Here is a 15,000-nt window from a genome sequence, read left to right as displayed (position 1 = left end):
ATTTAACTGTGAGAGATGACTAGTGGTTAAAAGAATGAGACATAAAAGAAAATTGGTTTAAATAGATTTGGTGTATTTACAAGGTTCACATAAAAGACTTTAAAACAACACGATAAAACTAGGTAAACTCTGTTAAAAGAATACAGTTCATTTGTCCATACCCTAAAAACAGGTAAACTCTGTTAAAAGAATACAGTTCATTTGTCCATACCCTAAAAACAGTCCAAGAACCCCAGTGTGTTGATAAGTCCAATGTGAGTGTCCACCAGTGTATATACAATCCACAGAAAGTGTAATCCAAAGTTTGCAGGTGGTGAATGGAAAGGTGAGCTCTAAAATTAGCAACTCCTCAATCCAACAGTTTGGTGACTGTCCTTTGTTTGTCATGCTGCTCTCTTATACAGTTGTACTTCCTGCTTCCTGTCATGTGTCTAGTCACATGACAGGCCAACCATCCATTTATTAAAGACACATACACTTAAAATGTTAAGAGTAATAAAATGGCCTAAAAAACATGTAAAACACTTAAAACTCTATAATACATGTAAATGATTGTAATAAATAGAGCGGTAAAACACGTCTTTCTAAAAGCCAGCATATTATATAAATAGTGAAGAAAAGGCAAAAGCTTACAGCACCTGGTATTCCCAGGCGGTCTCCCATCCAAGTACTAACCAGGCCCGACGCTGCTTAGCTTCCGAGATCAGACGAGATCGGGCGCTCTCAGCGCGGTATGGCCATAAGCGAGGGCTGCTCCAAAAAGTGGGCTATTTAAAGATCAGCCTCCGTAAAAGCCAGCATATTATATAAATAGTGAAGAAAAGGCAAAAGCTTACAGCACCTGGTATTCCCAGGCGGTCTCCCATCCAAGTACTAACCAGGCCCGACGCTGCTTAGCTTCCGAGATCAGACGAGATCGGGCGCTCTCAGCGCGGTATGGCCATAAGCGAGGGCTGCTCCAAAAAGTGGGCTATTTAAAGATCAGCCTCCGTAAAAGCCAGCATATTATATAAATAGTGAAGAAAAGGCAAAAGCTTACAGCACCTGGTATTCCCAGGCGGTCTCCCATAAAAGTGTAACAATCGGCCTTATCAGCCGAGTTACAAGACTAAAATGGGGTCAGATTTAACTGTGAGAGATGACTAGTGGTTAAAAGAATGAGACATAAAAGAAAATTGGTTTAAATAGATTTGGTGTATTTACAAGGTTCACATAAAAGACTTTAAAACAACACGATAAAACTAGGTAAACTCTGTTAAAAGAATACAGTTCATTTGTCCATACCCTAAAAACAGGTAAACTCTGTTAAAAGAATACAGTTCATTTGTCCATACCCTAAAAACAGTCCAAGAACCCCAGTGTGTTGATAAGTCCAATGTGAGTGTCCACCAGTGTATATACAATCCACAGAAAGTGTAATCCAAAGTTTGCAGGTGGTGAATGGAAAGGTGAGCTCTAAAATTAGCAACTCCTCAATCCAACAGTTTGGTGACTGTCCTTTGTTTGTCATGCTGCTCTCTTATACAGTTGTACTTCCTGCTTCCTGTCATGTGTCTAGTCACATGACAGGCCAACCATCCATTTATTAAAGACACATACACTTAAAATGTTAAGAGTAATAAAATGGCCTAAAAAACATGTAAAACACTTAAAACTCTATAATACATGTAAATGATTGTAATAAATAGAGCGGTAAAACACGTCTTTCTAAAAGCCAGCATATTATATAAATAGTGAAGAAAAGGCAAAAGCTTACAGCACCTGGTATTCCCAGGCGGTCTCCCATCCAAGTACTAACCAGGCCCGACGCTGCTTAGCTTCCGAGATCAGAGGAGATCGGGCGCTCTCAGCGCGGTATGGCCATAAGCAAGGGCTGCTCCAAAAAGTGGGCTATTTAAAGATCAGCCTCCGTAAAAGCCAGCATATTATATAAATAGTGAAGAAAAGGCAAAAGCTTACAGCACCTGGTATTCCCAGGCGGTCTCCCATCCAAGTACTAACCAGGCCCGACGCTGCTTAGCTTCCGAGATCAGACGAGATCGAGCGCTCTCAGCGCGGTATGGCCATAAGCGAGGGCTGCTCCAAAAAGTGGGCTATTTAAAGATCAGCCTCCGTAAAAGCCAGCATATTATATAAATAGTGAAGAAAAGGCAAAAGCTTACAGCACCTGGTATTCCCAGGCGGTCTCCCATAAAAGTGTAACAATCGGCCTTATCAGCCGAGTTACAAGACTAAAATGGGGTCAGATTTAACTGTGAGAGATGACTAGTGGTTAAAAGAATGAGACATAAAAGAAAATTGGTTTAAATAGATTTGGTGTATTTACAAGGTTCACATAAAAGAATTTAAAACAACACGATAAAACTAGGTAAACTCTGTTAAAAGAATACAGTTCATTTGTCCATACCCTAAAAACAGGTAAACTCTGTTAAAAGAATACAGTTAATTTGTCCATACCCTAAAAACAGTCCAAGAACCCCAGTGTGTTGATAAGTCCAATGTGAGTGTCCACCAGTGTATATACAATCCACAGAAAGTGTAATCCAAAGTTTGCAGGTGGTGAATGGAAAGGTGAGCTCTAAAATTAGCAACTCCTCAATCCAACAGTTTGGTGACTGTCCTTTGTTTGTCATGCTGCTCTCTTATACAGTTGTACTTCCTGCTTCCTGTCATGTGTCTAGTCACATGACAGGCCAACCATCCATTTATTAAAGACACATACACTTAAAATGTTAAGAGTAATAAAATGGCCTAAAAAACATGTAAAACACTTAAAACTCTATAATACATTTAAATGATTGTAATAAATAGAGCGGTAAAACACGTCTTTCTAAAAGCCAGCATATTATATAAATAGTGAAGAAAAGGCAAAAGCTTACAGCACCTGGTATTCCCAGGCGGTCTCCCATCCAAGTACTAACCAGGCCCGACGCTGCTTAGCTTCCGAGATCAGACGAGATCGGGCGCTCTCAGCGCGGTATGGCCATAAGCGAGGGCTGCTCCAAAAAGTGGGCTATTTAAAGATCAGCCTCCGTAAAAGCCAGCATATTATATAAATAGTGAAGAAAAGGCAAAAGCTTACAGCACCTGGTATTCCCAGGCGGTCTCCCATCCAAGTACTAACCAGGCCCGACGCTGCTTAGCTTCCGAGATCAGACGAGATCGGGCGCTCTCAGCGCGGTATGGCCATAAGCGAGGGCTGCTCCAAAAAGTGGGCTATTTAAAGATCAGCCTCCGTAAAAGCCAGCATATTATATAAATAGTGAATAAAAGGCAAAAGCTTACAGCACCTGGTATTCCCAGGCGGTCTCCCATAAAAGTGTAACAATCGGCCTTATCAGCCGAGTTACAAGACTAAAATGGGGTCAGATTTAACTGTGAGAGATGACTAGTGGTTAAAAGAATGAGACATAAAAGAAAATTGGTTTAAATAGATTTGGTGTATTTACAAGGTTCACATAAAAGACTTTAAAACAACACGATAAAACTAGGTAAACTCTGTTAAAAGAATACAGTTCATTTGTCCATACCCTAAAAACAGGTAAACTCTGTTAAAAGAATACAGTTCATTTGTCCATACCCTAAAAACAGTCCAAGAACCCCAGTGTGTTGATAAGTCCAATGTGAGTGTCCACCAGTGTATATACAATCCACAGAAAGTGTAATCCAAAGTTTGCAGGTGGTGAATGGAAAGGTGAGCTCTAAAATTAGCAACTCCTCAATCCAACAGTTTGGTGACTGTCCTTTGTTTGTCATGCTGCTCTCTTATACAGTTGTACTTCCTGCTTCCTGTCATGTGTCTAGTCACATGACAGGCCAACCATCCATTTATTAAAGACACATACACTTAAAATGTTAAGAGTAATAAAATGGCCTAAAAAACATGTAAAACACTTAAAACTCTATAATACATGTAAATGATTGTAATAAATAGAGCGGTAAAACACGTCTTTCTAAAAGCCAGCATATTATATAAATAGTGAAGAAAAGGCAAAAGCTTACAGCACCTGGTATTCCCAGGCGGTCTCCCATCCAAGTACTAACCAGGCCCGACGCTGCTTAGCTTCCGAGATCAGACGAGATCGGGCGCTCTCAGCGCGGTATGGCCATAAGCGAGGGCTGCTCCAAAAAGTGGGCTATTTAAAGATCAGCCTCCGTAAAAGCCAGCATATTATATAAATAGTGAAGAAAAGGCAAAAGCCTACAGCACCTGGTATTCCCAGGCGGTCTCCCATCCAAGTACTAACCAGGCCCGACGCTGCTTAGCTTCCGAGATCAGACGAGATCGGGCGCTCTTTTTTTTTTTTTTTTTTTTTTTTTATTTAAAAAATTAAAATTTTGTTACATTTCAGAGATTCACAAGTTTTCCTTAGGTGTTACAACATTTGTGTTTAACATATTTTACATATTTCCCCATAACCACTTTATTGTATGGTCTTTGAATTCAATCATAGGGTTTCCCTTCACCAATATTTCAATAAAAACCTCCTCCTTCTCATGTGATAAAAGATAGTTCTGTATCAAGTTTACAACAATATCCATCCTGTTTTTAAACATAATCCATACATCCACCTTTTTTCCATCATATTTTGCCATGTTCCTCCTTAACCAAATTACATATTTTGCCACTGTTACACATATATTAAAAACATACATTTTACAATCTTCCATACCAAATAGAAACATTTTTTCCCATTTCTTTTGTTCCTCCACATATTTCTTTCCCAAAAGCAGTTTTGCGATTTTTTTTAACTTTCTCATAAAATCTTCCAATTTTTCACAATAGAAAAACAAATGCCGTAAACCTTCCCCTTCTTTTCTGCATACTTTACATATATCATCTTGTTCAAGTCCTATTTTACACAGTCTCATTTCAGTTAAAATACAATTGTGTCTCAATAAGTAGTTAAAATTTTCTAAAACTGGTTCAATATACTTTAATCTTACATTTCCCCATATTTCCTTTTCATTCAAATCATCATACCTTTCTTTCCAGTAGCTGAGTGCTACTGGTTTCGTAAAAGCCCTTGACCTAAAAACCACATACAAATTTTTCACTGTACATTCTTTCAATTTGATTTTTTCCCCAGCAGTCTTTTTAAGATATACCTCCGGCAATTCATTCTCATCACCTGTCTCATTATTGTCAATTTTTTCAATCCATTCCTTTGGTATTGCTTTTTTCAACTCTTCATATTGTTTCTGTAATCTTGTTTTATACACTCTTTTAAAATCATCCGCCACAGCATCCACAATAACTTGTAATGGTAAATATCCTTTTATCACTTCATATAATACATCTTTTACCTGTCTTATGCCTCCATCCCACCATTCCTTATAGTATACTACATTCCCCTCATTTACAATATTTGGGTTTAAGAAAAGAGGCTGTTCTAAAATCTGAGCTCTTCCTTTTGGTAAAATCTGTACATTTTCTAAAAATTCACCCCATGTCTCTAAAACCTCCATATAAAACCTTGGTATTCCTGCTGTCATCCAATTTTTAACCTTCATCCATAAAACATTACACCCCATTTTAAAAAGACCACATTTTTCCAGAAAGTATTCCATCACACATTTCCAAATTACTTCCTTCCTTGTTTCCAAAAAATGTTGAACATTTTTAATTCTTAAAGATTTCATTCTTAAAAAAGTGTCTAAAAGCCCCAAACCTCCTTCCTTAATATCTCCAATCAATGTTTGATATGCAATCTTGGCTCTCCCCTTTCCCCATAAAAACTTTAAAACCCCTTCTTTGATTTTCTTATAATACCCTTGAGGCAATGGGGTTACTGCCAACACATACCAAACTTTAGAAAGCAATAAAGCATTAATAATTAAAACTTTCCCCTTCAAAGTCAAATTTCTGGTCTGCCAAAATCTTAATCTTTTCTCAATTCCAATTAAAACTCCCTCCCAATTCAAATTATCTGTCTTATTAAAATCCATCCCTACCCAAATTCCTAAAATTTTAATCATCTCCTTTTCTTCTTTGAATGGTATGTGTTGTGATATTTCTTGTACATTTCCAATCCTCATACACACACTTTTCCCCACGTTCACTTTTGCTCCTGAACCATTACAATAGCGCTCTAAGATCCTAATTGCCTCTTTAATACTCTGAATGTCTTCAACCAACAAAGTAGTATCGTCCGCGTATTGATACACCGGTTCTCTTTTTTCATTTTTCTCAATTTGTATTGCTTTTATGTTTCTGTCTGCCTTTATAGCCAAACCTAAAGGTTCAGCTACCAGCGTGTATAATAAGGCAGACAATGGACATCCTTGTCTTATCGACCTTGTTGGCTGAAAACATTCAGTTAAAAATCCATTACATTTTATACAAGTTAAAACATCCTTATAAAAAATTCGTATCCATTTCCTAAATTTTTCCCCAAACCCGAAACCTTTAAGAACCTCCAATAAAAACTCATGTTCTACTCTGTCAAACGCCTTCTCCAGATCTAAGCTAATTAAAAACCCCCCTTTATCTTTCTCTTTCATATAATATATTGTGTCTCTTATACTTTTAACCACATCTGCTATGTCTTTTCCTTGCACCCCATATGCTTGTGTTGTTTTAATAATCTTGGGTAAAATACTTTTTAATCTATTGGCTAAAACCTTTGCTAAAATTTTAAAATCTGTATTCAGCATTGTTATTGGTCTAAAATTCTTGAGATCTTTTGAATCACCTCTTCTTTTGTATATAATTTTTATCATTCCTATTTTCATTGTTTCACTCAATATCCCTTTCTTAAAAATTTCTTCATAAACCTCTTTTAAAATCGGTACTAATAGCTCTTTAAATTCCTTATAGAATTCATTTGTTAGACCGTCTACCCCTGGACTTTTCCTTGTCGATAATTGTTGGATTGCAATCTCTATTTCTTCTGCTTTAATATCCTCATCACAGAATTTCTTGTCTTCTTTATTTACCTTTGTTTGGATTTGTTTTATTAAAAATTCTTCATCTTCTCTTTTTATTCCTTGTTTTTTAAACAAGTCCATATAAAATTGCCTAACTGTTTTTAAAATTCCTTCCGTTTCCGTCTCTAAATTGCCATCTTTGTTTAAAACCTCTTTTATTAGATCTGCTTTTTGTCTGTTTCTTTCCAGATTAAAGAAAAATTGTGTACATCTTTCTCCCTCTACGGCATACTTTGCTTTACTTCTTACTATTGCACCTTTACACTTTTCTTCTTCCATTAATTTTAGCTTATCTTGTAACATTACTATTTCCTCAATATTCCCTTTCCCCATCTTCTCCGCCTCTTTTCTTAGCTCATTTTCTAGCTTCTTCCTTAACAGTTGTTCTTTTTGTCTTTTGATTTTTTGAAAAAATTGACTATACTCCATTGAGCTTTTCTTTATCTCCCACTTAACATTATCCCACCAAATTACTTTATCTTCCTTATACATATCATTTTTTAGATTTCCTTCTACCACCTTTTTAACTCTGTCCTTAAAATCATCACTCTTTAAAACCTCCGCATTTAAAATCCATACCCCTCTTCCTCTTTCCACTTTTGTAAAATCTATTGTCAAATGCAATAAAGAATGATCACTCAACCCTACAACTTCATAAAATACATCCTTTATCATCCCTTCCATTTCCTTCATACATAGAACATAATCTATTCTACTTTGTTTTAGCTCTTTTAAAACCATCTGTCTTCTAGAAAAAGTTCTTCTTGTTCTGTTTCTTTCCCTCCAAACATCAATCAATTGGCAATCCTCCATCATCTTTTTCAATTCTTCTCTACCTTTATCTATTCTAAAAACCATGTTACTTGCCAAGTCTAATTCCGTAAAAACAGTATTAAAATCTCCAATCAAAATACCCTTTTCCCATATTCTTACATTGTCAGATATTTTACTAAAAAACCTTTTCTTTTCTTTCTCTTCATTTGGGGCGTGAATGTTATAAATAATTAAATTCTCTTCTCCTTTTTCTATTTTCACTGCTAAGCTTTTCCCCATTTTATCATCATATATCACTTGTTCTTTTCCTCCTATTCTTCTACTGGTTAAAATAGCTACACCACTTCCCACATTTTCTTCTCCATTATTAAAATACATATTCCCATCCCATTTTGTTTGGAACCTTTTCATACTTTCATTTTTCCAATTTGTTTCTTGCAACACAATCACATCAATTCCTTTACATAATACACACATCATCTCAAATTTTTCCATATTCATCAAACCTCTAGCATTCCATGATATCAGTTTTAAAAACATTGAAAAAGGTAAAAAAAAAATGAGTAGATAATTAATGTGTAAAAGAATTAATAATATATTCAAAAAAAGGGGGGGGGGGCTAATCTTCTTCCTCCTCCTCCTCCTCCATTAACACCTGAAAACTATTGACCCATTTAGAATTTTCTGCATCCTTATTCTGTTCTTTTCTTCTCTTTCTCTTTGCACCTTCAATATTGGGTTTTACCTTAATAGTCCTTCTTCTTACTACTTCTTTTCCGTCCCTCCATCTGTCTGTCTTTTCCAGTTCTTTATTTTCCTCCCATGCACCTATTGTTTGCTCTTCCTTGCTTTTTAGTTCTTGAATCTCCATTGCCTCTAAAGTTCTCTGTGTTAATTCCAGCGGTGTCCATATCTCTTCCCTCTCTCCTTTCTGAAAGGTCCCCAACTCCTCTTGGTTTTCTCTTTCTTTAATTTGCTCCAAGTCACCTTTTGTTTGCTCTTCCTTGCTTTTTGGTTCTTTATTCTCCATTGTCTCGAAAGTTCTCTGTGTTATTTCCAAAGGTGTCCATATATTTTCCATTTCCCCTTCCTGAGAGTTCTCAATTACCTCTTGATTTTCTACGTTGGCTTCTTTATTTGTTTCCTTTTCTGTCCCAGCCTCTTCCTCATTTTCCACTTCCTCAATTTCTGTTTCTTTCAACATTTGCCTTCCTTCACTGAAAATTTCTTCATTATGTAATACGTTCTCCCCCTCCATCCAACACTCGCATCTTACCAGCACTCTTCTGCAATCCGGGCACTTTATTGCCTCACAATCTCTTGCGAAGTGTCCTTGCTCCTCGCACTGAAAACACTTGAATTCCGGACAGTCTTTGAACATATGCCCTGGACTCATACACAACCGACAGGTTTTCACCTGCCGATCGTGTAAAATCCGGCAATATTGTGTTCCTTCCTCCGTGTTAAATTTTGTGCTATATGGGAGCGACACCACTTCCTTCGGGAATTTAACCCTTAGGTACCTCGTACCATCTGCAATTTCTGTGCCCGGATACATCCTCCTTCTAATATCAGATGCTGGTGTTACTCCCCAATCTTTTAATTTATCAAGAATCTCTGAATCTTCAATGTAGGCCGGCAAATGTATGAAGGAAACCACATATTCTCTATCCTGCAAATGTCTTATTTTGCACATTTTTCCTTTTATCTTTAATTCATCATCCAAGTCCTTGCAATCCTCTTTACTCCTCAGTGTTATTTCATATTCCTTTGTTTGCCTAGGTCTTACTGCCAGTATCTTACCTCCTCCAATTCTTTCATTCACTGCTTTTATAATATCCTCCGCTCTTGCATCTCTCAACTCCACCATATCCACAATCACTGTTGCCTCTTTGGAGTACTTCTTTTTGTAATCCGTTCGTTTCTGTCCATCTCGTTGTCTTATTTCCCGTCCATTTTCTGTTTCGTCTCGTCTTTCTCCAGGCATATACACGTCTTCACCTTGTAATCTGTCCGTTCTTGAAGCCATAATCACTACAAAAACTTCCCAGACAGCACAATGCTGCTGGGAAGCTTAGCCACTAACAAAAAAACAAATCAAAAATAAGAAAAAACAACTGTCCACAAACCAAACAAATAAAAAACAAAACAGAGTGAGCCTTTCTCACCCACTGCAGCCGAACACTTCCTGTTTTACCAGCCACTCACTAGCGCCCCCAGGGTGGTATGGCCGTAAGCGAGGGCTGCTCCAAAAAGTGGGCTATTTAAAGATCAGCCTCCGTAAAAGCCAGCATATTATATAAATAGTGAAGAAAAGGCAAAAGCTTACAGCACCTGGTATTCCCAGGCGGTCTCCCATAAAAGTGTAACAATCGGCCTTATCAGCCGAGTTACAAGACTAAAATGGGGTCAGATTTAACTGTGAGAGATGACTAGTGGTTAAAAGAATGAGACATAAAAGAAAATTGGTTTAAATAGATTTGGTGTATTTACAAGGTTCACATAAAAGACTTTAAAACAACACGATAAAACTAGGTAAACTCTGTTAAAAGAATACAGTTCATTTGTCCATACCCTAAAAACAGGTAAACTCTGTTAAAAGAATACAGTTCATTTGTCCATACCCTAAAAACAGTCCAAGAACCCCAGTGTGTTGATAAGTCCAATGTGAGTGTCCACCAGTGTATATACAATCCACAGAAAGTGTAATCCAAAGTTTGCAGGTGGTGAATGGAAAGGTGAGCTCTAAAATTAGCAACTCCTCAATCCAACAGTTTGGTGACTGTCCTTTGTTTGTCATGCTGCTCTCTTATACAGTTGTACTTCCTGCTTCCTGTCATGTGTCTAGTCACATGACAGGCCAACCATCCATTTATTAAAGACACATACACTTAAAATGTTAAGAGTAATAAAATGGCCTAAAAAACATGTAAAACACTTAAAACTCTATAATACATTTAAATGATTGTAATAAATAGAGCGGTAAAACACGTCTTTCTAAAAGCCAGCATATTATATAAATAGTGAAGAAAAGGCAAAAGCTTACAGCACCTGGTATTCCCAGGCGGTCTCCCATCCAAGTACTAACCAGGCCCGACGCTGCTTAGCTTCCGAGATCAGACGAGATCGGGCGCTCTCAGCGCGGTATGGCCATAAGCAAGGGATGCTCCAAAAAGTGGGCTATTTAAAGATCAGCCTCCGTAAAAGCCAGCATATTATATAAATAGTGAAGAAAAGGCAAAAGCTTACAGCACCTGGTATTCCCAGGCGGTCTCCCATCCAAGTACTAACCAGGCCCGACGCTGCTTAGCTTCCGAGATCAGACGAGATCGAGCGCTCTCAGCGCGGTATGGCCATAAGCGAGGGCTGCTCCAAAAAGTGGGCTATTTAAAGATCAGCCTCCGTAAAAGCCAGCATATTATATAAATAGTGAAGAAAAGGCAAAAGCTTACAGCACCTGGTATTCCCAGGCGGTCTCCCATAAAAGTGTAACAATCGGCCTTATCAGCCGAGTTACAAGACTAAAATGGGGTCAGATTTAACTGTGAGAGATGACTAGTGGTTAAAAGAATGAGACATAAAAGAAAATTGGTTTAAATAGATTTGGTGTATTTACAAGGTTCACATAAAAGACTTTAAAACAACACGATAAAACTAGGTAAACTCTGTTAAAAGAATACAGTTCATTTGTCCATACCCTAAAAACAGGTAAACTCTGTTAAAAGAATACAGTTAATTTGTCCATACCCTAAAAACAGTCCAAGAACCCCAGTGTGTTGATAAGTCCAATGTGAGTGTCAACCAGTGTATATACAATCCACAGAAAGTGTAATCCAAAGTTTGCAGGTGGTGAATGGAAAGGTGAGCTCTAAAATTAGCAACTCCTCAATCCAACAGTTTGGTGACTGTCCTTTGTTTGTCATGCTGCTCTCTTATACAGTTGTACTTCCTGCTTCCTGTCATGTGTCTAGTCACATGACAGGCCAACCATCCATTTATTAAAGACACATACACTTAAAATGTTAAGAGTAATAAAATGGCCTAAAAAACATGTAAAACACTTAAAACTCTATAATACATGTAAATGATTGTAATAAATAGAGCGGTAAAACACGTCTTTCTAAAAGCCAGCATATTATATAAATAGTGAAGAAAAGGCAAAAGCTTACAGCACCTGGTATTCCCAGGCGGTCTCCCATCCAAGTACTAACCAGGCCCGACGCTGCTTAGCTTCCGAGATCAGACGAGATCGGGCGCTCTCAGCGCGGTATGGCCATAAGCGAGGGCTGCTCCAAAAAGTGGGCTATTTAAAGATCAGCCTCCGTAAAAGCCAGCATATTATATAAATAGTGAAGAAAAGGCAAAAGCTTACAGCACCTGGTATTCCCAGGCGGTCTCCCATCCAAGTACTAACCAGGCCCGACGCTGCTTAGCTTCCGAGATCAGACGAGATCGGGCGCTCTCAGCGCGGTATGGCCATAAGCGAGGGCTGCTCCAAAAAGTGGGCTATTTAAAGATCAGCCTCCGTAAAAGCCAGCATATTATATAAATAGTGAAGAAAAGGCAAAAGCTTACAGCACCTGGTATTCCCAGGCGGTCTCCCATAAAAGTGTAACAATCGGCCTTATCAGCCGAGTTACAAGACTAAAATGGGGTCAGATTTAACTGTGAGAGATGACTAGTGGTTAAAAGAATGAGACATAAAAGAAAATTGGTTTAAATAGATTTGGTGTATTTACAAGGTTCACATAAAAGACTTTAAAACAACACGATAAAACTAGGTAAACTCTGTTAAAAGAATACAGTTCATTTGTCCATACCCTAAAAACAGGTAAACTCTGTTAAAAGAATACAGTTCATTTGTCCATACCCTAAAAACAGTCCAAGAACCCCAGTGTGTTGATAAGTCCAATGTGAGTGTCCACCAGTGTATATACAATCCACAGAAAGTGTAATCCAAAGTTTGCAGGTGGTGAATGGAAAGGTGAGCTCTAAAATTAGCAACTCCTCAATCCAACAGTTTGGTGACTGTCCTTTGTTTGTCATGCTGCTCTCTTATACAGTTGTACTTCCTGCTTCCTGTCATGTGTCTAGTCACATGACAGGCCAACCATCCATTTATTAAAGACACATACACTTAAAATGTTAAGAGTAATAAAATGGCCTAAAAAACATGTAAAACACTTAAAACTCTATAATACATTTAAATGATTGTAATAAATAGAGCGGTAAAACACGTCTTTCTAAAAGCCAGCATATTATATAAATAGTGAAGAAAAGGCAAAAGCTTACAGCACCTGGTATTCCCAGGCGGTCTCCCATCCAAGTACTAACCAGGCCCGACGCTGCTTAGCTTCCGAGATCAGACAAGATCGGGCGCTCTCAGCGCGGTATGGCCATAAGCGAGGGCTGCTCCAAAAAGTGGGCTATTTAAAGATCAGCCTCCGTAAAAGCCAGCATATTATATAAATAGTGAAGAAAAGGCAAAAGCTTACAGCACCTGGTATTCCCAGGCGGTCTCCCATCCAAGTACTAACCAGGCCCGACGCTGCTTAGCTTCCGAGATCAGACGAGATCGGGCGCTCTCAGCGCGGTATGGCCATAAGCGAGGGCTGCTCCAAAAAGTGGGCTATTTAAAGATCAGCCTCCGTAAAAGCCAGCATATTATATAAATAGTGAAGAAAAGGCAAAAGCTTACAGCACCTGGTATTCCCAGGCGGTCTCCCATAAAAGTGTAACAATCGGCCTTATCAGCCGAGTTACAAGACTAAAATGGGGTCAGATTTAACTGTGAGAGATGACTAGTGGTTAAAAGAATGAGACATAAAAGAAAATTGGTTTAAATAGATTTGGTGTATTTACAAGGTTCACATAAAAGACTTTAAAACAACACGATAAAACTAGGTAAACTCTGTTAAAAGAATACAGTTCATTTGTCCATACCCTAAAAACAGGTAAACTCTGTTAAAAGAATACAGTTCATTTGTCCATACCCTAAAAACAGTCCAAGAACCCCAGTGTGTTGATAAGTCCAATGTGAGTGTCCACCAGTGTATATACAATCCACAGAAAGTGTAATCCAAAGTTTGCAGGTGGTGAATGGAAAGGTGAGCTCTAAAATTAGCAACTCCTCAATCCAACAGTTTGGTGACTGTCCTTTGTTTGTCATGCTGCTCTCTTATACAGTTGTACTTCCTGCTTCCTGTCATGTGTCTAGTCACATGACAGGCCAACCATCCATTTATTAAAGACACATACACTTAAAATGTTAAGAGTAATAAAATGGCCTAAAAAACATGTAAAACACTTAAAACTCTATAATACATGTAAATGATTGTAATAAATAGAGCGGTAAAACACGTCTTTCTAAAAGCCAGCATATTATATAAATAGTGAAGAAAAGGCAAAAGCTTACAGCACCTGGTATTCCCAGGCGGTCTCCCATCCAAGTACTAACCAGGCCCGACGCTGCTTAGCTTCCGAGATCAGACGAGATCGGGCGCTCTCAGCGCGGTATGGCCATAAGCGAGGGCTGCTCCAAAAAGTGGGCTATTTACAGATCAGCCTCCGTAAAAGCCAGCATATTATATAAATAGTGAAGAAAAGGCAAAAGCTTACAGCACCTGGTATTCCCAGGCGGTCTCCCATCCAAGTACTAACCAGGCCCGACGCTGCTTAGCTTCCGAGATCAGACGAGATCGGGCGCTCTCAGCGCGGTATGGCCATAAGCGAGGGCTGCTCCAAAAAGTGGGCTATTTAAAGATCAGCCTCCGTAAAAGCCAGCATATTATATAAATAGTGAAGAAAAGGCAAAAGCTTACAGCACCTGGTATTCCCAGGCGGTCTCCCATAAAAGTGTAACAATCGGCCTTATCAGCCGAGTTACAAGACTAAAATGGGGTCAGATTTAACTGTGAGAGATGACTAGTGGTTAAAAGAATGAGACATAAAAGAAAATTGGTTTAAATAGATTTGGTGTATTTACAAGGTTCACATAAAAGACTTTAAAACAACACGATAAAACTAGGTAAACTCTGTTAAAAGAATACAGTTCATTTGTCCATACCTTAAAAACAGGTAAACTCTGTTAAAAGAATACAGTTCATTTGTCCATACCCTAAAAACAGTCCAAGAACCCCAGTGTGTTGATAAGTCCAATGTGAGTGTCCACCAGTGTATATACAATCCACAGAAAGTGTAATCCAAAGTTTGCAGGTGGTGAATGGAAAGGTGAGCTCTAAAATTAGCAACTCCTCAATCCAACAGTTTGGTGACTGTCCTTTGTTTGTCATGCTG

The 15,000-nt window shown here is 38.2% G+C and overlaps 15 non-coding genes across 15 annotated transcripts; all 15 read right to left on the bottom strand.

Annotated features, from left to right (window-relative positions):
- Nucleotides 1-626: 626 nt before the first annotated feature.
- Nucleotides 627-745, bottom strand: LOC141306423 (5S ribosomal RNA). The gene has a single exon (XR_012345382.1). It is a non-coding gene; the product is annotated as a 5S ribosomal RNA (ribosomal RNA).
- Nucleotides 746-829: 84 nt separating this feature from the next.
- LOC141306411 (5S ribosomal RNA) lies at nucleotides 830-948 on the bottom strand. Its single transcript, XR_012345370.1, has one exon. It is a non-coding gene; the product is annotated as a 5S ribosomal RNA (ribosomal RNA).
- Nucleotides 949-1,749: 801 nt separating this feature from the next.
- LOC141305639 (5S ribosomal RNA) lies at nucleotides 1,750-1,868 on the bottom strand. Its single transcript, XR_012344602.1, has one exon. It is a non-coding gene; the product is annotated as a 5S ribosomal RNA (ribosomal RNA).
- Nucleotides 1,869-1,952: 84 nt separating this feature from the next.
- Nucleotides 1,953-2,071, bottom strand: LOC141305594 (5S ribosomal RNA). Its single transcript, XR_012344558.1, has one exon. It is a non-coding gene; the product is annotated as a 5S ribosomal RNA (ribosomal RNA).
- Nucleotides 2,072-2,872: 801 nt separating this feature from the next.
- On the bottom strand, nucleotides 2,873-2,991 carry LOC141306398 (5S ribosomal RNA). The gene has a single exon (XR_012345358.1). It is a non-coding gene; the product is annotated as a 5S ribosomal RNA (ribosomal RNA).
- An 84-nt stretch (nucleotides 2,992-3,075) lies between these two features.
- LOC141306386 (5S ribosomal RNA) lies at nucleotides 3,076-3,194 on the bottom strand. Its single transcript, XR_012345346.1, has one exon. It is a non-coding gene; the product is annotated as a 5S ribosomal RNA (ribosomal RNA).
- An 801-nt stretch (nucleotides 3,195-3,995) lies between these two features.
- Nucleotides 3,996-4,114, bottom strand: LOC141306374 (5S ribosomal RNA). The gene has a single exon (XR_012345334.1). It is a non-coding gene; the product is annotated as a 5S ribosomal RNA (ribosomal RNA).
- Nucleotides 4,115-10,743: 6,629 nt separating this feature from the next.
- LOC141306361 (5S ribosomal RNA) lies at nucleotides 10,744-10,862 on the bottom strand. The gene has a single exon (XR_012345321.1). It is a non-coding gene; the product is annotated as a 5S ribosomal RNA (ribosomal RNA).
- An 84-nt stretch (nucleotides 10,863-10,946) lies between these two features.
- On the bottom strand, nucleotides 10,947-11,065 carry LOC141305593 (5S ribosomal RNA). Its single transcript, XR_012344557.1, has one exon. It is a non-coding gene; the product is annotated as a 5S ribosomal RNA (ribosomal RNA).
- Nucleotides 11,066-11,866: 801 nt separating this feature from the next.
- Nucleotides 11,867-11,985, bottom strand: LOC141306349 (5S ribosomal RNA). Its single transcript, XR_012345308.1, has one exon. It is a non-coding gene; the product is annotated as a 5S ribosomal RNA (ribosomal RNA).
- Nucleotides 11,986-12,069: 84 nt separating this feature from the next.
- LOC141306337 (5S ribosomal RNA) lies at nucleotides 12,070-12,188 on the bottom strand. The gene has a single exon (XR_012345296.1). It is a non-coding gene; the product is annotated as a 5S ribosomal RNA (ribosomal RNA).
- Nucleotides 12,189-12,989: 801 nt separating this feature from the next.
- Nucleotides 12,990-13,108, bottom strand: LOC141306738 (5S ribosomal RNA). The gene has a single exon (XR_012345696.1). It is a non-coding gene; the product is annotated as a 5S ribosomal RNA (ribosomal RNA).
- An 84-nt stretch (nucleotides 13,109-13,192) lies between these two features.
- Nucleotides 13,193-13,311, bottom strand: LOC141306325 (5S ribosomal RNA). The gene has a single exon (XR_012345284.1). It is a non-coding gene; the product is annotated as a 5S ribosomal RNA (ribosomal RNA).
- An 801-nt stretch (nucleotides 13,312-14,112) lies between these two features.
- LOC141306313 (5S ribosomal RNA) lies at nucleotides 14,113-14,231 on the bottom strand. Its single transcript, XR_012345272.1, has one exon. It is a non-coding gene; the product is annotated as a 5S ribosomal RNA (ribosomal RNA).
- An 84-nt stretch (nucleotides 14,232-14,315) lies between these two features.
- Nucleotides 14,316-14,434, bottom strand: LOC141306301 (5S ribosomal RNA). The gene has a single exon (XR_012345260.1). It is a non-coding gene; the product is annotated as a 5S ribosomal RNA (ribosomal RNA).
- Between the last annotated feature and the right edge of the window lie 566 nt (nucleotides 14,435-15,000).

The sequence above is a fragment of the Garra rufa genome, unplaced genomic scaffold (assembly GCF_049309525.1).
Source record: "Garra rufa unplaced genomic scaffold, GarRuf1.0 hap1_unplaced_002, whole genome shotgun sequence".
Taxonomy (NCBI): domain Eukaryota; kingdom Metazoa; phylum Chordata; class Actinopteri; order Cypriniformes; family Cyprinidae; genus Garra; species Garra rufa.
This window is presented reverse-complemented; position numbering and strand designations above follow the sequence as displayed.